Source organism: Salmo trutta, chromosome 34 (assembly GCF_901001165.1).
Source record: "Salmo trutta chromosome 34, fSalTru1.1, whole genome shotgun sequence".
Taxonomy (NCBI): Eukaryota; Metazoa; Chordata; class Actinopteri; order Salmoniformes; family Salmonidae; genus Salmo; species Salmo trutta.
The window spans coordinates 9886819-9912083 of record NC_042990.1 but is presented as its reverse complement, the minus strand read 5'-3'; the positions used below and the strand labels follow the sequence as shown (position 1 = coordinate 9912083).

Below are 25265 nucleotides of genomic sequence, written 5' to 3'. Positions count from 1 at the left end.
GACAGTAGGGGATGAAAGGGTGTCAGCCAGTTGATATTTATCTTGGAGGAACGTAACACTAAGAGAGAGGAGTCGTGAGTTACAGAGTACGAGAGAGGGAGAGATAGATAGAGAGAGAGAGAGAGAGAGAGAGAGAGAGTGTGTGTTTGTGTAGAGAGAGGGAGGGAGGAGGAAATGCTGATTGGATTGGAGAGAGCTGAAGAGGTATGGAGATACAATGAAGAGAGAGAGAGAGAGAGAGCGCAAGGAGCTTGCTGGTAGTGCTGAATGCAGTCAGTTTCTTCGATAGCCCCACACTGTGGAAATACAGCGAGCCCAGTACTGAGGCACAACAGGACAAGAGGCGTCAGATAGAAAAGAGAGGAGTCAAAAAGAAAAGGGGAACAGGGGAACAGTTACGCAGCTTTCACTCATCTCCAAATGGACTGGTCTTTATGAAAAAGGGGAGCACCACAGAAGCACAGAGAGGAGGGGGTCGATTCCTGTCATCTTCTTGTGACAGCCTGTGGAGCCGTAACCGGGGTGTCATTGCGACAGCGTTTGCTCTGCATTTTATTTGAGTGTGTGTATCCAACTACCTGTCAATAGAGTCTGGAGCTGTGATTGGCTTCTTGGAAAGAAAGTGATCTGTCGTTCTGTTCGGAAAGGGGGATTTGGACAGGACGGATTTTGGGGAATTCAGGGAATGCTTAAAGGACACAGACCTGACAGGGTCATAGTGTTTCTATAGCGCCCGCAACGCGCAACTCTGCTCTTCTCTCCTCCGCTCCTCTCCTCTGTTTTCTCCCCTCGTTTACCCCCCTTCCTCCTCCTCCCGTTCTCTCTTTACGTTGTCTTTTCCCCCCGTCGCTGGCACACACGCTCGTAATAGCCGTCCGTTTGGCATTTGGCAGAGGGCTCCCTCACTCGCTCTCCGTGGCAACCGCTAACTGCTGATCTAGTAGGGACTAACCGTTCGTTCGCCCATGGAGAGAGGACTGACATGGGTGAGTGTGGGTTTTTCCCTCTCCTCTTTTCTCCCCCTTTTCATCTCCTCCTCCTCCCTCTCTCGCATCCCCTTTCTTATTTCTGTTACGTCTTTATCTCGCTGGTCGTTATTTGTCCATTGTCCTCCATCAATCATCCCTCACCCCCCTTTTCTATATCGACTACGGTCATCCATCAGCCATTTTATCGCCCCCTCTGTCTTTCGCTCCCCTCGTTTCTTTCATCACTCATTCCCGCCATCCCCACCCAGCCATCCATCGAGGGTGCATACATACCGTATGAACGAGGCTGGACATCAACCGACGTTCAACCGAAACCAAAGTGTTTAGGGTGAAAAACCGTCACTCACAGCGAACTCCCAACTCCCGGTATTCCTATTTCTCCACATAATCCCACTCCCTTCTTCCCCCCAAGTTCCCTCACCCCTACTCCATCTCCATGATACCCCCAAACCACCAACCACCAGCATCATCCCAGCTCCATAGACTCATATTTCTGGTCAGTGTCTGAAAAGACATAAGGAATGTATGGCTGTACGCTAATGCTGACACTAGATGGCACTCGGGGTGACGGGGTCATAATAGCACAAGCTGTGTTCTGTTACTGAGATCACCATCACTCTGTGTGCCGCCGTTGGGTTGCTGCAGCGGGTTTAAACACCGGAAGGCAGGGTCCTGTTGTCCCATAGGCTGCAGGCGACGTTCTGGAATAGAACACAGCAATGACAAACCAGTGTCTGTTCAATAACACTATAGCTACACCTCAGGGGGATGTGTTGAGTTCTGTGTGCGCGCACACACACACACACACACACACACACACACACACACACACACACACACACACACACACACACACACACACACACACACACACACACACACACACACACACACACACCCTGACACTCATTCTTTAACAAGATGCCTACAACCATGAAAACACAGATGCAGAAAGGGGTACAGACACACACACACCTACTGCTTTGCCTTCTGGCTGTACCACAGGTTTCTCCATTCTGAGACGTATACGGTGCCTTACCGTACAAAGATGACCCTGTGACTAAAACAACGTGAAGCCTAACGAATAATGACACAAATGAGAGAGAACTGTGATTTACAAACAATGACTCACGGGTTTGGAAGCAGAAGTGCTAAATTACATTGAAATAGTAGAGATGATATCAGAGCAAACCAGCACTTCTTTTGTCTGGGCCTCAATGTATAACCCAGATGATGTAAACAGAGATAAATCAGACAATGCTTAGGGGATATTACTCATTTTTAAAAGGCTTGTGATATTTCTTTTCAGTTAAGAACAAATTCTTATTTACAATGACGGCCTAGAACAGTGGGTTAACCGCCTTGTTCAGGGACAGAACGATTCGATCTCGCAACCTTTCGGTTACTAGTCCAACGCTCTAACCACTAGGCTACCTGCCGCAGTTGAACCTGTATCTTTCCCACTGGAAAGTTGCCCCTAAGCACAGATCCAGGGACAGTTTATGTTTAATCTCTGAGTGGTTTACGGTTAGGGCAGGGATAAGGAAAAGCTGATCTGAGATCTGTTATTAGGGGCGTCCTCCGTCTGTAACCTCTCCATCCAGCATAATTTGCCTGCCATCACCATTCACTGTCACGCCACATGAACTCCAAACTCCTACTCACCGTACACACCACACACACACTTTCAGTTCTCACACACTCAAACATCTATCTACCTGTCTCCCAGGGGTTGAAAGCATCCACACATAGAATTCGCTCACAATAGCTACATTCGAGCTGTTGTACTCTGCAGATGCACTTTTGGCTGGAGTGTTGCAGTGAAGCCGGGTAGCTCCATTTGCTAAGTGCTAAATCAGACTGTAGTCGCTGGTCGGTAGCTACATGCGGAACACAAGAGGCCACTTGACCGCCGTCCCCCGCTAAGGCATGCAAGCTGTGCGCGTTCGGCTCTAGCTGCCACTGATGGCGTTACGTAAAGGGCGCTAACGTTAGGCAAATGTTAGTCAAATGTTGATCGAACGGTAGAATCTCCAATGTCCACCGCTGTGGCTACAGTTTCAAACACGTTTTGTCCCCCCCCTCGCTTTTGAACAGCCTCTGCATTTTCTGAAATGAACGCCCTTGGTGGTAATGTATATGATATGACCGCGCTGCTAGTGTCATAGCAACAGTGAGGGAACATTTAGACAGCGTACGTTTGCAGCAGTGCGGCCGTTAATGCTCATTAGTAGTGTAAATGTTGATGTTACAGGGAAAATACCATATAGACGTCCTTGTGTGTGTAAGCACTTACTTAGAAGAGCATTTGCTATATATACAAAAGTATGTGGACACGCCCTTGAAATTTGTTGATTCGGCTATTTCAGCCACACCCATTGCTGAGGTGTTTAAAATTGAGCACACAGCCCTGCAATCCCCATAGACAAAGATTGGCCTCACAGAAGAGCTCAGGGACTTTCAACGTGGCACCTTCATAGGATTCCACCTTTCTAACACTTTTTATTTGATCTTTATTTAACTAGGCAAGTCAGTCAAGAACAAATTCTTATTTTCAATGCTGGCCTAGGAACCTTGTCAGCTCGGGGATTTGAGCTTGCAACCTTTCGGTTACTAGTCCAACGCTCTAACCGCTAGGCTACCTGCCGCCCCGCCAAGTCGTCCAACAAGTCAATTAGTCAAAATTCTGCCCTGCTAGAGCTGCCCCCATCAACTGTAAGTGCCGTTATTGTGAAGTGCAAATGTCTAGGACCAACAATGGCTCAGCCGTGAAGTGATAGGCCACACAAGCTCACAGAACGGGACCGGCTGAGTGCTGAAGCACGAAGCACGTAAAAATCGTCTGTCCTCGGTTGTAACACTCACTTCCAAATTTCAAACTGCCTCTGGAAGTAATGTCAGCAAAATAACTGTTTGTCGGGAGCTTCATGAAATGGGTTTCCATGACTGAGCAGCCGCTCACAAGCCTAAGATCACCATATGCAATGCCAACCGTTGGCTGGGGTGGTGTAAAGCTCACCGCCATTGGACTCTGGAGGAGTGGAAACGTGTTCTCTGGAGTGATGAATCACGCTTCACCATCTGGCAGTCCAACGGACGAATCTGGGTTTGGCGGATGCCAGGAGAACCCTACCTGCCTGAATGCATAGTGCCAACTGTAAAGTTTGGTGGAGGAGGAATAATGGTCTGGGGCTGTTTTTCATGGTTTGGGCTAGACCCCTTAGTTCCAGTGAAGGAAAATCTTAACGCTATAGCATACAATGACATTGCAGACGATTCTGTGCTTCCAACTTTGTGGCAACAGTTTGGGGAAGGCCCTTTCCTGTTTCAGCGTGACTATGCCCCCGTGCACAAAGCGAGGTTCATACAGAAATGGTTTGTCGAGATCCGTGTGGAAGAACTTGACTGGCCTGCACAGAGCCCTGACCTCAACCCCATTGAACACCTTTGGGATGAATTGGAACACCGACAGTGATCCAGGCCTAATCACCCAACATCGGTGCCCCGACTTCATGAATGCTATTGTGTTGAATGGAAGCAAGCCCCTGCAAGTCCCCAGTCACCTGAGCCACGGACTGTTCACACTGTTACCACCTGGCACGCAGTCTCGGACCAACAGGCTACGAGGATTCTACTACCACTAGGCCCATCTGACTGCTGAACAGCTAACTCTAGCTGCCTCCCTGCACAGAACAGCACCTTAGAGACTATTTTCATCTCAGAGACTATCTGCACTTTAGAGACTATTTGCACCGACTACCCACACATCCAACCCTCACACACACGCATACACACAGTCAATGCTGCTTTTCTATTATATTTGTAAATACAGTCCATTATCACCGTGTAGTACTATGCATACTACATCTCATATTACTTCTATTACTTGTTATTTTTGACTTGTTATTGATATGATTGTTACTGACTAATGTACTGCGTTGTTGAGGGAGTACAAAGCATTTCGATGCACGTTTTATACCTGCTGTAAACTGCGTATGAGACAAATAAAAAGTTATACTGACATGCATTCCTAAGTTGAACAAATAGTGTTGTTTACCTTGAAACAAAGTATGATTCAAGTCAGCGGAACCATACATTTAAAATTGGATGAACAATGATAGTTTGCATAACTACAAAGGTGGCTGTGCCTGCTATATATTTCCTATGAAATTGATGTTGTGATTGAACCCGGCCCCCTGACAAATAAATGGAATAAATAAAATAAAATGTTACCTTTTTACAGTGCATTTTCTGGGAGATGGTGAATAATGACTGGGTATACAGTATGATGTTGAAATGCTGAAACGCTTTCTCTCTCTCTCTCTCTCTCTCTCTCTCTCTCTCTCTCTCTCTCTCTCTTTCTCTCTCTCTCTCTTTCTCTCTTTCTCTCTTTCATTACAGATCCCAAATCACTCCTGGAGACCTTTTCACCTGGCGTCCATTTCCTGCCCTGACAAGGACCACACTTCCCTCCATGGGGCCACTCTTCTGTGTGATAACCTCTAGAGTACCCGGCAACCTTCACACCTAAAGACTTTGCATCAAGCTTGCTTCCTTTGGTGGTGCCATGGCAACCCGTTCTGTTCAAAGCCTCAGTGTTTTGCTGCCACGTTGAGTGACGAGCGGATTTGGGTAATTTTTATGTATGATGACAAGTGGATGTGAGAACTAAAAGACAGGAAAGCCATTGGTACCCGTGAATTTCCTGCCAAGATGTCTCACACGAGGTGATGCGGCTGTCATGTAGGAAGTACAGTAATGTATTGGATTCCAAAAATCCTTTAGTTCCAGATAATCTCGTTTTAATATAAATACTCTTTGTGTCCATCTGTGATCTACAAAGCAGTGGATTCACTCTCAGAACCCAGAACTGAGAGATCATTTGAAATTACTACTAGGTTATTATCTGCAAATCTCTTCTCTCATATTGCCATCGTTTCACTTATGTTTTTGAGTAGCCTAATTATGTTTGGCTTAATCTAAGAGACTGCGTGAAAATCTTCCGGCCCTCCAGGTGAGAAGTACACCTGAAACAAACAAATTGCAAAAAAAAGGTGGCGATAAGGAAGAGAGAGGTAGAAAGAGAGAGATTAACAAAGATAAGCAAGTCAAGTGGGGAACAGGTGTAGAGTATCTAAAAAGAGGAAAGTGAGAGAGAGGGAGGCTGAGAGTCAAACTGACATTTTCAGAAGCCCGGTTATAGAGGAGAGAATTATAGAGGAGAGAAGAGAGAAAGGAGAGAATCCGTAGGGATGGTTGGGCAGGGGGATGGATAGAGTGGAGGATAAGGGGGCCATTTCAGTCAGATAGTGGGGTAACGGTAGGATTCCAACCTTTCGACTGACACCCACCAGTGGCATTGGCATTCTCTGCACTGCCTTCCTCGCTGTTCCTCAGGCGAAAGGGAGAGTGTAAGAGAACAGAAAGAGAGGGGGAGGGAGTGAAAGAGAGAGCGAAAACGAGTGCTTCTGAATGATTGTACTGTCGCCACAACCGTGGCCAATTAAGAGAATTGCATTATATGCCTTAATCTTGCCAGTCAGGTGGGAGAGATATAGACAGAGAGAGGAAGGGAGAGTAGGAACCGAAAGAGAGAGGGGAACAGGTGCCACAGACACACGTCATTATCGCCTTCCTCTTTAATTTCGTTTTTTCTTTTCATCTCAGAACGAGATCCATTTTTTGAGGACTGTTTGCCCCGTTCGCCGAAAGGGAAGGCGGGAGAATGAAAGAGTTATTTTTTCCAATTGAAACAGAATGTTCTTTTTCTCCCGGCTCTTTTATTTGTTAACAGCACACACTCATTCATTCTGCCGTCTCTTCATCGCTCCACCAGGGCAGAAAGCTAGATACTTCACCTTCACCTCAGTCTAAATCCCTTTTTTCCACTGTTGTTGGATATTTTTCGCTCCTGTAGAAAATGTATCCTTTTCCACCCTGAGGGAATCGTTTCCTATTAAAGAACAAACCTAGGGGTTGGACATTACTCCTATATAGGTTTTCCCCATAATACACCATATCACCATATCAAAAAGAATAGACTACTTGGTGAAAAGAAAAAGAAAACCTCCCAAAGCCCAGAGACCCAGTCCCTCGCGACACCCCCCAACTCCTTTCTTTTCCTCCCCTCCCTCCCTCCCTCCCTCCCTCCCTTCCTCCCTCCGCCTAACCCCTCCTCTCGGATCTTACTCCTCTCTCTCCATTCCTTTTATCCGTGGGGCATCCCACTCCCCGCCGGGACTAAGCCGGCTTGCATCCGCGGGAATCTTTTGATATCGGCTCCTGGTGTCGTCTGATTCATTCTGTGAGTATACCACTCTTTCCTCTCGCTCTCTCCTCTCATTTGGTGTGTGAGTGCGCCATTGTGTGTCTACTCTACAGGTACCTTGCCTCCTGTTAAGGCGTCTCTCCCTTCGTTTGATTAGAGTGGCGAGCTTGTAGTAATGCTCTCTAGTAAAGGGTAGACCTGTTTAGTCAGTGTGTGTCTGTCTGTGTGTGTGTGTATGTGTGTGAGATGTATTAACATGTGAGGGAGGCAGTAGTGTTGATGATGAATGATGCACCTGAGGTACTTTGTGCATGATTGTAGATAATTATAAACTGGGTGGTTTGAGCCCTGAATGCTGATTGGCTGAATGCTGTGGTATATCAGACCGTATACCACGGGTATGACAAAACATTTATTTTTACTGCTCTAATTAGGTTGGTAACCAGTTTATAATAACAATAAGGCAACTCGGGGGTTTGTGATATATGGCCAATATACCACGGCTAAGGGCTGTGTTCTAGCACTCTGCGTTGCGTCATGCTTAAGAACAGCTCTTAGCCGTGGTATATTGGCCATATACCACACCCCCTTGGGCCTTATTGCTTAATTATACAGGTATGGTTGTGTCCTCTCTGCAATGTGCTTGTGTAATTATGTGTGTTCGTTTTTTCCTTTTATATGTGTTTGATGGAATGTGTTGATTTACAAGCTTTCATTCTGCACTCCCCAAAAATATTTTGGCTGCCCTTAAATTTTGCTCTATCATATTTTGTGAACATTACACAATCAATTCATGTTTTCTGGCAGAATGTAATTGTCTCTTATAGAATTTACTTAACTCAGTGGAACTTGATGTGCACCAGATTCATTCATGTAGAAATGAACTGATCAAATTTCGTTTGGTCTAAGAGTTTCTTCTTTTGGGGGGGACAGAGCTCATTAGACTAATACCCAGCATGCTTTGCAACCATACATTTGTACATTTACATTTACATTTTGGTCATTAAGCAGACACTTTTATCGAGAGTGACTTCAGTCAGTGCATTCAACCAAGATAGATAAACAATCACATGTAAAAAGTAAAACATTTATGTAACCATTACTGACAATGTTGTTGTAGTTAAAGGGATACTTCGGGATTTTGCATGCTTGCAGATACCCATAGACTTCTAGTCATTGTGCTAATACTAATTAGCATTGACTTGTCAAACTAGTGCTAACTTCCTTCATACTGGATACAGAGACATAATAATGGTGTCCACGAGTTGATCTGAGTCTGGGTAAGTAGATAAATGGCATTGCCAATATCCTGAAGTATCCCTTTAAACTGGTCTGTTGGTTAGTACACTACCTTAAACCCTGTTGGTTTAGGAGCTGGCGGAAAAGCTCATGGATGAGCAAGAAGCAGATGGGACTGCAAAGCTCCCTACTGAAATCTTTGTTTGTTGTTGATTTAAAACAAAGTTAATAAATGCTTTTTTCATTTAGTAGTTAGGATGAATGCCACTCAGAGCTAAAACTGACACAATTGATTCATTTGGGAGGTACTTCTAATTAAGTCAACATGATTACCTGAATAGATTTTGTCAATCTGACATAATCATTTCTAATTATTATCTCTTAATTCCATAGTGTTTCAATAACACAATATAATTAAGTAGATCTGTATTAATCATTTCACGTAAAAAAAATTACCTGTTTCCATTAGGTGTAACTACTGTCCAAAATTGAATTGTGTGTGTGTGTGTGTGTGTGTGTGTGTGTGTGTGTGTGTGTGTGTGTGTGTGTGTGTGTGTGTGTGTGTGTATCAGGATTGGGCTCAATTTGAATTGATGACAGTCAATTCGGGAAGTGATTTCAATTTCAAATTCAGAAAATTAAAAACATTTGAAAGAACTTCTTTTCACTTTATTGAGAAGTTGTTGAAAATAATGCCCTTTTTTTTGGTTTATTGAATTGTAATTTTAGTTTACTTCCTGAATTGACTGCTTTCAATTCCAGTAGATCCCAACCCTAGTGTGTATGTGGCTTTTGATGTACTGTGTGTGCCAAAGCAAGGCCTACACTTTACATGATGTGTACTAAGTGTTTACCACTTCACTAGGCTACTATAGAAAAACATCTCATCATACACAGTGTGCATAACATCCAAATGTAAAAATGATGACATGCTAAATAGTCCATGTGGCAGCAGAACTATACTCACACAATACATTGTATTAACCCTGGGATAGTAATTGATGGGCCCACAGAATGTAATTCCACCAGATCCAAGGCCTATAGATAGATGGACAATCTGCACCGACTGGATTTCCAAGAAGCACCAAGGACGCTATTTCTGCCAATAAGTAACCGTAGGATATGATATGATTAAGATCATTTTTCTTTGTGCTCTTTCAGTCCAACTCCACTGACACCTCTTAGCTCTGCCGAGCTCTGTATATTGTAGAGTGCTAAGACCTCCTCTATCACTGTCCAGGCCACACACTGGGCCTTGTCGATAATTCGAAAGCTATATTGATATTCTGCTTGAACTAGATGGAGGAAAATCACTCCTTTTTACAGTTAATCGCTTAGATGGAAATGGCCTCTTTTTTCACTCCGGACAAAACTCTTACCCGGAAAAGTCAGGGAGTTTGTGCTATAGCTTGAGAATTGAATAAGAATTGTCAATCTATTGTCCGTTTATTCTGGTTTCAGAGTTGAAATTATGCAGTTGACGCTACGGTGTTGATGCTACGGAGTTGGCGCTACGGAGTCGACGCTACGGAGTTGGCGCTACAGAGTTGACGTTTCAGAATGTATGTTTTTGAGGTCATCTTTTGATGTGTGGGGAATATCAGTCCTCAGAAATCAAATTGCTTTATGTTGATTAATAACAGTTGTGTGAGCTTGGACACGTAACAATTCAGTTATGGGGATTCATGTTAGCGATCAGATTGTTTTGTTAATTGGTGAGGATTTCTGTCAGTCACACAGAACACCACTCTATGTTGATTCATTCATAATGATACGTGTCAATGAGATTTATCTTGATTCATTTACCCATACATGTTAGTGAAAATGAAGGACGAACTACAATGCAGCCTATATTTCCAATGTTATACAACACGTCTGTGTTTCAAATTGATAAGCAGTGGATATAAGTCAAGTATGTATATGAATGATATTCAAATTCCAGATTGTGTGTTGCTAGGAATTATCATTTGAATGGACATCAATTATGTTTTCCTCAAAAAAACTTCTATTCTTCTCAACCTTGGCAACACTTTCTAAGTACCATCTCACAGGAGATAAAGAGGTCCACATTCACAGCCAGATAGAAATACACATCACAGACACTTCTGTGAGGGCGCTGATAGCTAATATCAGTCATAGTAAGTGATAGTAGGTTATGATTAGTTGGAGTGATTATATGCCTGGTGGCCTTACATCGGCTGATGAGCACCTTAGCTGGAGTGTGTGCAGCGCTAAACTCATGTCTCTGAGATGAGCTGAGCTGCTTAGTCAATGGTGCTCGCTGGAGCGGGACGCTGCTTCTACTGTGGCAAGTTGCTGGCTTGCCAGGCTCTGCAGCCACACAGCTCAGCACATGCTGCACACACTGCCACTGGAAACACACACGCACGCACGCACGCACGCACGCACGCACGCACGCACGCACGCACGCACACACACACACACACACACACACACACACACACACACACACACACACACACACACACACACACACACACACACACACACACACACACCAAGAAGCACTATCCAGCTGTGTGGAAGGCGGAGGACAGTGGAAAAGGACAGGAGTTTGGGTCAAAGCATGTCCTAGTTGAACAGCCTCAGCTGGGTTTTGTCACCATGCTATTGGTGGATGGGATCGTGCCATTTTGTTAGCAATTTGTCACATAGTTGATGACGGCAGTAAAGGATGTCCCAGTCGGCCAGTGGCAGAAGTGACAAATATAGAGTTCTAGAGCCTTCCTATGTGCTGGGATGTCAGCATTGCAATCAAATCGAGAGAGTGGGGACTAAAAACGCATTCCCATGGTGTCCTCTTCTATTGCTGCGGAGTCCATCTTTGTTGACACCTTTGGAATTTTGAAATCCGCCTGACCCCTCTTACAGATAATGAGGTAGAACTACCTTTTTCATGTAATAATTTACGCATCAAAGATCATCCTTTGGCATTTTCTTCAGAATGGGCTAGCGACAAAAAGTTTAAAGGCCCAATGCAGCCGTTTTTTTCTCAATATCAAATCACCTTACTGTGATTTCTCAAGCAAGAATTTTGCTAGGACTGTCTGGGAGTGGTCTGAGTGGGGAGGGTAAAACTGAAAACGAGCTGTTATTGGCAGAAAGGTTTAGAACTCTCTTGGTCTATCGACCTATTTATCGCCTAGTGATGTCACCAGGCAGGCCAAAACTCCACCCCACCCAAAACAGGCTGACTTTTCAGTCTTTTCAAACCGCTCTTACACTAAAAGAGCATTATCATCATTTTTACAATTTCACAGTATTATTCCAACCTCATAATGTGGAAATATATGTAAAACACAGGAAATCACATTTTTGTCTGCACTGGGCCTGTAAGAGACGGATTCGAAAAGACTACAATGAGTCTTCTCACAGTAAGGGGTGTAAATGTGTATTTAAATGAGTCATTCCTCACATTTAAATGGTATTACCCAGAGCAACTTGACAATAAACCAGCGTATTTGTCACGACTTCTGCTGAAGTCGGTCCCTCTCCTTCTCCGGGCGACGTTCGGCGGTCGACGTCACCGGCCTTCTAGCCATCGCCGATCCACTTTTCATTTTCCATTTGTTTTGTCTTTGTCTTACACACCTGGTTTCAATTCCCCAATTACTTGTTCATTATTTAACCCTCTGTTCCCCCATGTTTGTTTGTGAGTAATTATTTATTCGTGATACGGTCCGTTATTGTGGGCTCGATTTATTGTGTTGTATTTTTTGAATTCTGAGTAAAACTATGTTTATTACTCATATCTGCTGTCCTGCGCCTGACTCCTCTACACCAGCTACACACAGGCATTATCACAGAATTACTCACCACCGATGGAGTCAGCAGGAGCAGGCGCCCTTCCTGTGGCGATAGAGGAGCGCATCCAGCAGCACGCGACCATGTTGCAATGCCTGGGCACCGCCATGGATTGCGTGCTGCAGACGATGGATCGTTTGGAGAGAGGAGGTCTTCCAGCGCCTCCACCAGCCCCACTACAGCAGGTCCCACTGTCCACCCATCCTTCACCCGGTCCCAGCGGGATTCAGCTCGCGCTCCCAAGGGAGTATGATGGGACGGCTGCCGGATGCCAGGGGTTCCTACTCCAGCTGGAACTCTACCTGGCGACCGTCCACCCGGCTCCTTCGGGACATGAGTGCGTGTCCGCCCTCGTCTCCTGCTTCTCAGGCAAAGCCCTGGAGTGGGCCAATGCCGTATGGAGTGAAGGAGACGCGGCGTTGGACCATTACGCAGAGTTCACCCGCCACTTTCGGGCAGTTTTCGACCACCCGCCTGAGGGTCAAGCGGCGGATGAACGTCTGTTCCACCTGAGGCAGGGGATGAGGAGCGCGTAGGATTTTGCTTTGGACTTCCGGACCCTGACCGCCAGCGGGGGATGGAATGATCACTACCGGTGCAGTCTGCGCGAGGACGTCCGTCGGGAGTTGGCCTGCCGAGACACCACCCTCACGTTGGACCAGCTGGTGGACCTGTCTATCCGGCTGGACAACCTGCTGGCTACCCACGGACGTCCGGATCGGGGCCTGTCAGTTCCATCCACCAGCACCTCCGCTCCAATGCCCATGGAGCTGGGAGGTGCTGCGCTTAGGGCGACCAGAGGAGGGGCCATTCCCTGCACCATCTGTGGCCGCAGAGGGCACACTGCTGGTCGGTGATGCGGGGGTTCCTCAGGGAGTCGAGGTAGCAGGCAGGGCACTATCGTGTCACCCCAGGTGAGTTGGCACCAGGCTCACCCAGAGCCCCCTGTTGCTCACATGTATGTGTTTATTAACTTTCCTGAGTTTTCCCCGCATTCCCAGCATAAGGTGCTCGTAGATTCAGGCGCAGCTGGGAATTTTATTGACCGTTCATTTGCCCATAGTTTAGGGATCCCCCTTGTTCCTGTGGATATGCCCTTCCCTGTGCACGCCCTAGATAGTCGACCATTAGGGTCAGGGCTGATTAGGGAGGCCACCGATCCACTAGCTCCATCAGTCTCTTCCTTATTGATTCTCCTGCGTTTCCCATGGTGCCCAGCCTACCCTGGTTGGCCTGTCATGACCCCACTATTTCGTGGCAAGGGGTGGTCACGAAAGTGCTCAGGGAGGTGTGTAGTGGTTTCCATCGGTGCGACTACGGTGGAAAGTCCAGACCAGGTCTCCACCGTGCGCATCCCCTCAGAATATGTCGATTTGGCTCTCGCCTTCTGTAAGACTCAATTACCACCCCATCGACGGGGGGATTGTGCGATAAATCTCCTGGTAGACGCAGCACTTCCCAGGAGTCACGTGTATCCTCTGTCACAGGAGGAGACGGCGGCTATGGAAACATATGTCTCTGAATCCCTGGGGCAGGGATACATTCGGCACTCCACTTCACCTGCCTCCTCAAGTTTCTTTTTTGTGAAGAAGAAGAATGGAGGTCTGCGCCCGTGTATTGACTATCGGGGTATCAATCAGATCACTGTGAGGTACAGCTACCTGCTGCCTCTCATCGCCAGTGCGATCGAGTCAATGCACGGGGCGCACTTCTTCACAAAATTGGATCTCAGGAGCACTTACAACCTGATGCGTATTCTGGAGGGGGACGAGTGAAAGACGGCATTTAGTACCACCTCAGAGCACAATGAGTACCTCGTTATGCCGTACGGGTTGATGAATGCTCCATCAGTCTTCCAGGCCTTTGTAGACAAGATTTTCCGGGACCTGCACGGGCAGGGTGTAGTGGTGTATATCGACAACATTCTGATATACTCCGCTACACGCGCCGAGCATGTATCCCTGGTGCGCAGGGTGCTTGGTCGACTGTTGGAGCATGACCTGTACGTCAAGGCTGAGAAATGTCTGTTCTTCCAACAGTCCGTCTCCTTCCTAGAGAACCGCATTTCCACTTCAGGGGTGGAGATGGAGAGCGACCGCATTTCAGCCGTGCGTAATTGGCCGCCTCCGACCACAGTAAAGGAAGTGCAGCGCTTTCTAGGGTTTGCCAACTACTACCGGAGGTTTATCCGGGGTTTTGGTCAGGTAGCGGCTCCCATTACCTCACTGCTGAAGGGGGGACCGGTGCGGCTGCAGTGGTCGGCTGAGGCGGACAGGGCTTTTGGTCACCTGAAGGCTCTGTTTACCTCGGCTCCCGTGCTAGCTCATCCGGATCCCTCTTTGGTGTTCATAGTGGAGGTGGACGCGTCCGAGGCTGGGATAGGAGCCGTGCTCTCTCAGTGCTTGGGCACGCCACCAAAGCTCCGCCCCTGTGCTTTCTTTTCGAAGAAGCTCAGTCCGGCGGAGCGAAACTATGATGTAGGGGACCGGGAGCTGTTGGCTGTTGTCAAGGCTCTGAAGGCGTGGAGACATTGGCTTGAGGGGGCTAAACACACTTTTCTCATCTGGACTGACCACCACAATCTGGAGTACGCAATCTGGAGACTGAACCCTCGCCAGGCAAGGCGGGCCATGTTCTTTACCCGTTTTGATTTCACTCTGTCCTACAGACCAGGTTCCCAGAATGCGAAGGCAGATGCACTGTCCCAGATGTATGACACAGAGGAGAGAGCCAGATCGAAGCTCCTACAGTGGACGAATGGTTTAAGCGCTCGGAGGAGACATGGGACGCTGCCCATGTGCCCCTGCAACGGGCCGTAAGGCGGCAGAAGGCGAGTGCCGACTGCCACCGCAGTAAGGCCCCAGTGTTTGCACCGGGGGACCGGCTCTCGACCCGAAACCTGGCTCTCTGGCTCTCGACCCGAAACCTGCCCCTCCGCCTGCCCTGCCGGAAGCTGGGTCCGCGGTTTGTTGGGTCGTTCAAAGTCCTGAGGAGACTGAATTAGGTATGCTACAGGTTACAGCTCCCCCCTAGATTACCGTATTAATCCCTCGTTCCATGTGTCTCTTCTCAAGCCGGTGGTGGCTGGTCCACTCCAGGAGTCTGAGGTGCACGAGGTTCCTCCGCCCCTTCTGGACATCAAGGGGCCCCAGCGTATGCTGTTCGAGCCATCCTGGACTCGAGGCGTTGGGCGAGGGGCCTTCAGTACCTCGTGGAGTGGGAGGGGTACGGTCTGGAGGAGAGATGCTGGGTGCCAGTAGAGGACGTCTTGGACCCTTCGTTGCTGCGGGAGTTCCACCGTCTCCATCCGGATCGCCCTGCGCCTCGTCCTCCGGGTCGTCCTCGAGGTCGGTGTCGGCGCGCTGCTAGAGCCGCGCGTCAAGAGGGGGGTACTGTCACGACTTCTGCCGAAGTCAGTCCCTCTCCTTGTTCGGGCGACGTTCGGCGGTCGACGTCACTGGCCTTCTAGCCATCGCCGATCCACTTTTCATTTTCCATTTGTTTTGTCTTTGTCTTACACACCTGGTTTCAATTCCCCAATTACTTGTTCATTATTTATCCCTCTGTTCCCCCATGTTTGTTTGTGAGTAATTGTTTATTCGTGATACGGTCCGTTATTGTGGGCTCGATTTATTGTGTTGAATTTTGTGAATTCTGAGTAAAACTACGTTTATTACTCATATCTGCTGTCCTGCGCCTGACTCCTCTACACCAGCTACACACAGGCATTATCACAGTATTCATATTTTGAGATGTGCAGCTTTGTCAAGGACTTTGTTTGGGAAGGTTGCTGTTCAGTCAGTGCCTGGTTATGTGGTTGATTATTGTTGAAAAGATTGCTGATCTGCAATTGTCACATCTTTGTGTAAAATATCCAGATATTTCTTAGTTTACCTGTGTGTTGGGTGCTGTAGAGTGGAATGAATCAATCAAAAGGTTTGAACAGTTGTCATAGTTACCTTTGTAGGTATAGAAAAACATCACGCTTTATTAGGGAATCATACAAAAAACAGCTATTCATTTACCTCTGATTCCAGTAATATTCAGTGACAACAAAAGCCTAATCGTGATTGTGCAAAAGTGGTGCAGGTAGCCTTCACAGGGTCCTTCCATCAGCATTGGCCAAGCATCAATGTCTCAATGTGGTAGCAAGGCCATTACTGTCACGTTTCGTCTTCTGATGAAGAGTAAGAAATATCAGACCAATACACAGCGTGGTAAGTGTCCATACTTATATTTTTATTCATACGTGAACACTGAAACAAAACAAGAAAACACAAGACAGTCCTGTAAGATTTCCTTGACTATACATGGAACAATCACCCACAAACACAAGAGAAAATAAACCCATATAAATATGGCCTCCAATTAGAAGCAACGACAACCAGCTGCTTCTAATTGGAGGTTGTTCCCAAAACTAACATAGAAATACAAATACTAGAAATACGAACATAGAAATACACACATAGAACAATACCCAACAAACACACCCCTGCCACGTCCTGACCAAACTACAATAACAAATAACCCCTTTTACTGGTCAGAGCGTGACAATTACTTCGTAAACGGCTCTAACATTCTCCGACAAGGGACAGTTAACCCACAAGGTATAATGGCTAACCAGCTAGTTAATGACATCAGTGTTCACCACCAAACAGATTGTTCGTTTGTCCACTAACTCTATTCCACTGACACTGAAGGTCTCTACTAACTAACAAGGGTTGCCGTATGGCGGCAACAGACCGTTTCAGTAATGACATCGCCACCCGGTAACGAGGTAGCTTCTGGACATCAGATGACAGTTACTAACCTCAATTTTGACTTCAAATACGACTTAAACTCCGACTCAGCTGTTCCACTGTTCATACCGGACCCTATTCCTTTGTTCCATGGGCTACTAAAACGCTGCATGCGTAGAGACGGGAGACGAGATGTAGTCCTGGTGAAATTGAGGCAAAGAGGAAACCGAACGGTTCTCCTATCTGTTTTATATGCAAATGTCCAGTCACTCGAGAATAAGATGGATGAGCTTCATTCGAGAGTCTCGTATCAGAAAGACTTTAAAAGCTGCAATATTACATGTCCTACTGAAACGTGGCTGGATGATGGCACTATGCACGTGGTACTCGGTGGATTGTCCATGCAGCTTCAGGATCATACAGCGGCTTTGGGGAAGTCAAAAAGGAGGTGGAGTGTGTTTTTTCATTAATAACAACTGGTGGGCTGCTTCAACTATGAAGGGAATCTCGAGTTTTTGCTCATCTGATATAGAAAACCTCATGGTAGGTTGTAGACACTTTTATCTACCAAGAGAGTTCTCATCCGTAATTATCACAGCTGTCTACAAGCCAACACAACTATGGCACTCAACCAACCGTTCATCCAGAGGCAGTGTTTCTGGTGGGTGGAGACTTTACCGCAGGGAGACTTAAAACCGTCCTAATTCACTTCTACCAACACATCTCCTGTGCCACTAGGGACGCTAAAACTCTAGACCTCTTTTAGTCTACTGAAAGAAACGCTTACAAGGTCTTCCCTCGCCCCTTATTTGGCAAATCTGACCATGACTCTATTCTCCTGCTTCCTGTTAACAAACAAAAGCTCAAACAGGAAGTACCAGTAAGGTACTTAATACGGAAGTGGTTGGATTAAGCAGAAGCGAGGCTACAAGTCTATTTTGGTGGTACTGTACAGACTGGGCTATGTTCCAGGATTCATCCGATAGCATTGACCACAACAGTCATAGGCTTCATCAATAAGTGTATTGACAATGTAATCCCCACAGTGACTATAAGAACGTATCCAAACCAAAAACCATGGATTACAGGCAATATCCATGCTGGGCTATAGGCTAGAGTTACCGTTTCCAAGGAACGGGACACGGACATGGACGCATACAAAAAAGCCTGCTACGACCTCCGTGACATCAAACATGCAAAAGGACAAAATCATCCCAGACACCCTAGACCCACTCCAATTCGCATACTGTCTCCACAGATGACACAATCTCAATTGTACTTCACACTGCCCTCTCCCACCTGGACAAGAGGGGAAATAATTATGTGAGAATGCTGTTCATAGACTACACCTCAGTGTTAAAAACACCATAGTCTCCAAGCTCATCACCAAGCTAGGGACCCTGGGACTGAAATTCTGGACTTCCTGATGGGCCAGCCCCACCTGGCCATGCTGCTGCTCCAGTTTCAACTGTTCTGCCTACGGCTACGGAACCCTGACCTGTTCACCGGACGTGCTTGTTGCACCCTCGACAACTACTCTGATTATTATTATTTGACCATGCTGGTCATTTATGAACATTTTAACATCTTGACCATGTTCTGTTATAATATCCACCTGGCACAGCCAGAAGAGGACTGGCCACCCCTCACAGCCTGGTTCCTCTCTAGGTTTCTTCCTAGGTTTTTGGCCTTTCTAGGGAGTTTTTCCTAGGGAGTTTTTCCTAGCCACCGTGCTTCTTTCACATGCATTGCTTGCTGTTTGGGGTTTTAGGCTGGGTTTCTGTACAGCACTTTGAGATTTCAGTTGATATACGAAGAGCTATATAAATTTGATTTGATTAGATTTTTGATGTGGTGAGGGTAGGCAACAACACCTCCACCATGCTGACTCTCAACACGGGAGCCCCTCAGGGGTGTGTGCTTAGTCCCCTCTTGTACTTCCTGTTCACCCACGACTGCTTGGCCACATATGACTCAAACACCATCATCAAGTTTTCTGACAACACGACGGTGGACGGCGATGAGTCAGTCTACAGGGATGTCTGAGACTTAGCAGTTTGGTGCCTAGAACAACAACCTCCTCCTAAATGTCAGTAAAACCAAGGAGTTAATCGTGGATTATAGGAGAAAGAGGGGAGAGCACATCCCCATACACATTGATGTGCCTATTGTGGAGTGGGTCGAGAGCTTCAAGTTCCTTGGCATCCACACACACCTGCACAGTCGTGAAAAGGGCACGGCAGTGCCTCTTCCCCCTCAGGAGGCGGAAAAGATTTGGCATGTGCACTCGTATCCTAAAAATGTTACAGCTGAACGATTTAGAGCATCTTGATGGGCTGCATCCCCACTCGGTATGGCAAATGCACCGCCCATGCCTGAAAAGCACTACAGAGGGTGATGCGAACAGCCCAGTGCATCACTGGGGCTGAGCTCCCTGCCATCCAGGATCTCTATATCAGGTGGTGTCAGAAGAAGGCATGAAAAATTGCGAAAGCCTCCAGCCACCAAAGCCATAGACTGTTCACTAACAGGCTCCGAGACAGCTTCTACCCCCAAGCCATAAGACTGCTAAATAGTAAATGAATGGTACCTGAACTATCTTGCACTGACCCTATGCACACTCACTAGACTAAATATACACACTCACTCACACACACTACATTGACACCCACACAAAACCCTCACACATTCACATACACAACACACACACACACACACACATTCACACACACACATCGCCACAACCCAAACACACATACATACACACACGCACACACACACTTTTACACTCATCATTTGCTGCTGCTACTCTGTTCTTTATTTTACTCTTACTCTTATTATCTATCCTGATGCCTAGTCACTTTACCCTGCCTTCATGTACATATCTACCTCAAATACCTTATTATTATCTATCCTGATGCCTAGTCACTTTACCCTGCCTTCATGTACATATCTACCTCAAATACCTCGTACCTCTGCACATTGATCTGATACTGGTACTCCCTGTATATAGCTCCACATTGATCTGGTACTGGTACTTCCTGTATATAGCTCCACATTGATCTGGTACTGGTACTTCCTGTATATAGCTCCATTCTTGTGTATTTTATTTTATTCTTCTGTTACTATTTTGAAACTCTTTATCATTGGGAAGGGCTTGTAAGCAAGCATTTCACGGTAAAGTCAACACTAGTTTTATTCAGCACTTGTGACTCAAAATTCAAAAGGCACTCGTGCATCTGAGCTATCTTGCTCCACCCACATCCGTTCAATGCATTGAATGGGGTTGGAGTCAAAGGAAAATAAACGTGTTACCAAATATAGCAATGTGCATTTTGTCACGCCCTGGCCATAGAGATGTTTTTTATTCTCTATTTTGGGTAGGCCAGGGTGTGACTAGGGTGGGCATTCTATGTTCCTTTTTCTATGTTCTTTATTTTCTATGTTTTGGCCGGGTATGGTTCTCAATCAGGGACAGCTGTCTATCGTTGTCTCTGATTGGGAACCATACTTCGGTAGCCCTTTTCCCTCCTTGTGTTGTGGGAAGTTGACTTTGTTTATGGCACATAGCCTTTAGCTTCACAGTTTGTTGGGTAGTGTTTATTGTTTTGTTCGGCATCTTTTCTCATAAAAATAATATGTACGCTCACCACTCTGCACCTTGGTCCTCTCCTTTCAACCGGCGTGACAGAACTTCCCACCACCAACGGACCAAGCAGCGTGGTAAAAAGGACTCCTGGACATGGGAGGATATCCTGGACGGCAAGGGATCCTACACATGGGAGGAGATCCTGGCTGGAAGAGATCGCCTCCCATGGGAACAGGTGGAGGCAGCCAGGAGAGTGGAGGCAGCAGGAGAGGGGAGCCAACGTTATGCGGGAACACGGCTGGCAAGGAAGCCCGAGAGGCAGCCCCAACATTTGTTTTGGGGGGGGGCACACGGGGAGATTGGCGGAGTCAGGCGATAGACCTGAGCCAACTCCCCGTGCTTACCGGAAGCAGCGTGGTGCTGGTCAGGCACCGTGTTATGCGGTGAAGCGCACGGTGTCTCCAGTACGCGCTCATAGCCCGAAGCGCTATATGCCAGCCCCCCGCAAGTGCCATGCGAGTGTGTGCATCCAGCCAGGGCGGATTGTGCCAGCTCAGCGCGTCTGGTCTCCAGTGCGACGTTTCGGCCCAGGGTATCCTGCTCCGGCTCTGCGTACTGTGTCTCCGGGGCGCTGGGAGGGCTCAGTTCGTCCTATGCCTGTGCTCCGCCCGTGCCGGGCGAAAGTGGGCATTGAGCCTGGAAGAATGGTGTCAAGCCTACGCACCAGATCTCCAGTGCTCCCCCACAGCCCGGTCTATCCTGTGCCTCCTCCACGGACCAGGCCTCCAGTAGGTCTCCCCAGCCTGGTGAGTCCTGTTCCTGTTCCTCGCACTAGCCCTGTGGTGCGTGTTCCTAGTCTGGCGCCTCCAAAACCAGTCCCACGCATCAGGCCTCCAGTGCGCCTGCCCAGTCTAGTACGTCCTGTTCCTGCTCCTCGCACTAGCCCTGTGGTGCATGTTACTAGTCTGGCGCCTCCAAAGCCAGCCCCACGCATCAGGCCTCCAGTGCGCATTCCCCATCCAGAGCTTCCGGCGACAGTCCCCCGTCCAGAGCTTCCGGTGACAGTTCCCCGCACAGAGCTTCCGGCGACAGTTTACAGTCCGGAGCCGACAGAGACGCCCTCCAGTCCGGAGCCGCCAGAGTCGCCCTCCAGTCCGGAGCCGCCAGAGTCGCCCTCCAGTCCGGAGCCGCCAGAGTCGCCCTCCAGTCCGGAGCCGCCAGAGTCGCCCTCCAGTCCGGAGCCGCCAGAGTCGCCCTCCAGTCCGGAGCCGCCAGAGTCGCCCTCCAGTCCGGAGCCGCCAGAGTCGCCCTCCAGTCCGGAGCCGCCAGAGTGGGTACCCAGTCCGGAGCTGCCAGAGTCGGTGCCCAGTCCTGTGTCGGCGGCGAGGGTCCCCGCTCCAGAGGCGCCACCTAAGTGGGCCGTGCCAGAGGTGGAGCGTGGTCTGCATCCCTCATCGGAGCCGCCACCACGGAGAAAAGCCCACCCAGACCCTCCCCTATAGGTTCAGGTTTTGCGGCCGGAGTCCGCACCTTTGGGGGGGGGGTACTGTCACGCCCTGGCCATAGAGAGGTTTTTTATTCTCTATTTTGGGTAGGCCAGGGTGTGACTAGGGTGGGCATTCTATGTTCCTTTTTCTATGTTCTTTATTTTCTATGTTTTGGCCGGGCATTGTTCTCAATCAGGGACAGCTGTCTATCATTGTCTCTGATTGGGAACCATACTTAGGTAGCCCTTTTCCCTCCTTGTGTTGTGGGAAGTTGACTTTGTTTATGGCACATAGCCTTTAGCTTCACAGTTTGTTGGGTAGTGTTTATTGTTTTGTTCGGCATCTTTTCTAATAAAAATAATATGTACGCTCACCACTCTGCACCTTGGTCCTCTCCTTTCAACCGGCGTGACACATTTCATAAGTATTCTAATAAAATGTGTTCATAAAACGTCTGTAAATCCACAATGAGGACATCAACCTATCAAGTAGGTTTTCATAAATCATTGGGTACAGTGCAAGAAAAAATGTCAGCTAGGCTGAAGTGGTGGCAATTCGGTACATGTGACAATAAATAGGATTTGATTTGATTAGCTCTTTGCCTTTGTTACCGGTCAGCTGGAGGGGCCTTGGACTCTTCAATTACGGACGGATTTCCCAAGGCTCTGCCAGGCCGTCCCACACTCATCATTACTGGCCTTGGGAGGCATTCATCTCTATGGGCCAAAAGTACTGGAGAAAAATCAATGGCCATCTCCCAATAGATTTAATGACTCGTTTTGCTTGTCGGCTTTACTTTAGGACCACTGGTTGGTGAAGGTAACAGACAGGCTTTTTCCACCATATTGCGCTCAAGTATGAGGCACTGTAAGACCTGAGTTCATGAAAGAACATGATAAGTAAAGAGAGCTGTTTTAAACTATTGGAGCACAGCCAATGCCTTCTGGCTAATGTATTTTTGTCCGGCATACTTGTCCAGCCAGACCCTCTGCATATGAAAGAGAGATGAGCTATGCATCAAATACATGTCAAATAAATGGATCATCAATAAGGACCAAACTTGGGTTAAAATACAAGTGTATTTGAGTATTTGTTTTTTAAATACTTATTTTCTGTGTATTTGAGTATTTTCGAATAATGTGGCCTGAATCAACTACTTCTATTGTCAAATAACTTCTTATAAATAGCTTATTACAGTATTTGAAAGCCTTTTCAAATACTTATTTCAAATACAACTTTCAAATACCTGGGTTAAATGCATGGGAGTGTATTTGAGTTAGTGTATTTGAGTATTTTCAAATACTTTCCAATATTCAACTGTCTTTTCAAATAGAAAACATCTTAATACTTACTTCCAAATGTATTTAAAAGTAATGAAATACCCTATTTGAACCCAAGTCTGATAAGGATAAGGACGCCAATGGAGTCCAACACATAACGAAGAATACATTACAGAAAAAAAAGTTACAATTTACATACATTTAAAAACAATGTGTGTGTGTGTGTGTGTGCATCTATCAGTTACGCATACATGTCGGTGCTTATACACAACAAGTACATGTAGGTCACATGAGGGAGAGGGTTTGTGCCGTGAGGTATTGCTTTATTTGTTTTTTGAAACCAGGTTTGCTTCTCACTTGCACTATATAAGATGGAAGGGCGTTCCATGCACTCATGGCTCTGTATAATACTGTACTTTACTTGAATTTGTTCTGGACCTGGGGACTATGAAAAGACCCCTGGTGGCATGTCTGGTGGGGTAAGTGTGTGTGTCAGTGCTATGTGTAAGTTGACTATGCAAACAATTTGGAATTTTCAACACATTGTTTCTTATAAAAACAAGAAGTGATGCAGTCAGTCTCTCCTCAACTCTCAGCCAAGAGAGACTGGCATGCATAGTATTTATATCAGCATTACAATGAAGAGCAAGACGTGCCGATCTATTCTGGGCCAGCTGCAGCTTAACTAGGACTTTCTTTGCAGCACTTGACCATATGACTGGACAATAATCAAGATAATATCAAACTAGAGCCTGCTTTGTGGAGTGTGGTGTCAAAAAAGCAGGGCATCTCTTTATTACGGACAGACCTCTCCCCATCTTTACAACCATTGAATCTATATGTTATGACCATGACAGTTTACAATCTAAGGTAACACCAAGTAATTTAGTCTCCTCAACTTGTTCAACAACCACACAATTCCTTGCCTGATTCAGCTGAGGTCTAAAACTTAGGGAATGATTTGTACCAAATACAATACAATACTTAATAACCAGAGTATTACAGGCCACCCAATCCAAAACAGACTGCAACTCTAAGGGTTTCAGTGACTTCATTAGCTGTGGTTGCTGATGCGTATATGGTTGAATCATCAGCATACATGCCAGTGGCCGGTCATTGGTAAAAATATAAAAGAGGGCCTAGAGAGCTGCCTTCCGGTACACCACACTTTACATGTTTGACATTAGAGAAGCTTCCATTAAAGAAAACCTTCTGAGTTCTATTAGATAAGTATATACAGTAGAGGTCGAAAAGCCATAACACATACTATACGTTTTCTCAACAACAGATTATGGTGAATAATATCAAAGACTTCACTGAAATCTAACAGTACATCTCACACAATCTTCTAATCCTGTTTGGGCTAGGGGGCAGTATTTGCACGGCCGGATAAAAAAAGTACCCGATTTAAACTGGTTACTACTCTTGCCCAGAAACGAGAATATGCATATAATTAGTAGATTTCGATAGAAAACACTCTAAAGTTTCTAAAAACTGTTTGAATGGTGTCTGTGAGTGTAACAGAACTCATATGGCAGGCCAAAACCTGAGAAGATTCCATACAGGAAGTGCCCTGTCTGACAATTTGTTATCCTTCTGTTGCATCTCTATCGAAAATACAGCATCTCTGCTGTAACGTGACATTTTCTAAGGCTTCCATTGGCTCTCAGAAGGCGCCAGAAAGTGGAATGACGTGTCTCCTGTCTCTGGGCGAAGAACAGCAGGAGATTTTGTGAGTGGTCAGGCTGGGAACAGTGACACTGGAGATGCGCGTTCATGATAATTCTCCATTTTTTTCTTTCAGCCTTTGAATGAATACAACGAACCCTTTTTACGAGAAAAATAGCAT

General features: G+C 46.7%; 1 protein-coding gene and 1 long non-coding RNA gene across 2 annotated transcripts in view; both read left to right on the top strand.

The window, feature by feature from the left end:
- The first annotated feature begins 244 nt into the window (after positions 1–244).
- LOC115173524 (uncharacterized) lies at positions 245–6538 on the top strand. The gene is made up of 2 exons (XR_003871619.1): positions 245–986; positions 5391–6538. It is a non-coding gene; the product is annotated as an uncharacterized LOC115173524 (long non-coding RNA).
- Positions 6539–7166: 628 nt separating this feature from the next.
- Positions 7167–25265, top strand: part of LOC115173523 (glutamate receptor ionotropic, kainate 5) — a 106827-nt gene continuing 88728 nt past the window's right edge. The window contains exon 1 of the mRNA XM_029731693.1: positions 7167–7293. The gene's annotated coding sequence lies outside the window, so the exon portion shown is untranslated. The remainder of the gene's footprint in view (positions 7294–25265) is intronic.